Here is a 385-nt window from a genome sequence, read left to right as displayed (position 1 = left end):
AATTTCATGGCTGCAGTCACCATCTGCAGTGATTTTGGAGCCCAAAAAAATAAAGTCTGACACTGTTTCCACTGTTTCCCCGTCTATTTGCATGAAGAGATGGGACCGAATGCCATGATCTTCGTTTTCTGAATGTTGAGCTTTAAGCCAACTGTTTCACTCTCCACTTTCACTTTCATCAAGAGGCTTTTTAGTTCCTCTTCACTTTCTGCCATAAGGGTGGTGTCATCTGCATATCTGAGGTTATTGATATTTCTCCCTGCAATCTTGATTCCAGCTTGTGTTTCTTCCGGTCCAGCGTTTCTCATAATGTACTCTGCATAGAAGTTAAATAAGCAGGGTGACAATATACAGCCTTGATGTAGTCCTTTTCCTATTTGGAACC

Source organism: Bison bison, unplaced genomic scaffold, assembly GCF_000754665.1.
Source record: "Bison bison bison isolate TAMUID 2011002044 unplaced genomic scaffold, Bison_UMD1.0 scf7180017864238, whole genome shotgun sequence".
Lineage (NCBI taxonomy): Eukaryota > Metazoa > Chordata > Mammalia > Artiodactyla > Bovidae > Bison > Bison bison.
Note: the sequence above shows the minus strand (reverse complement) of the source record.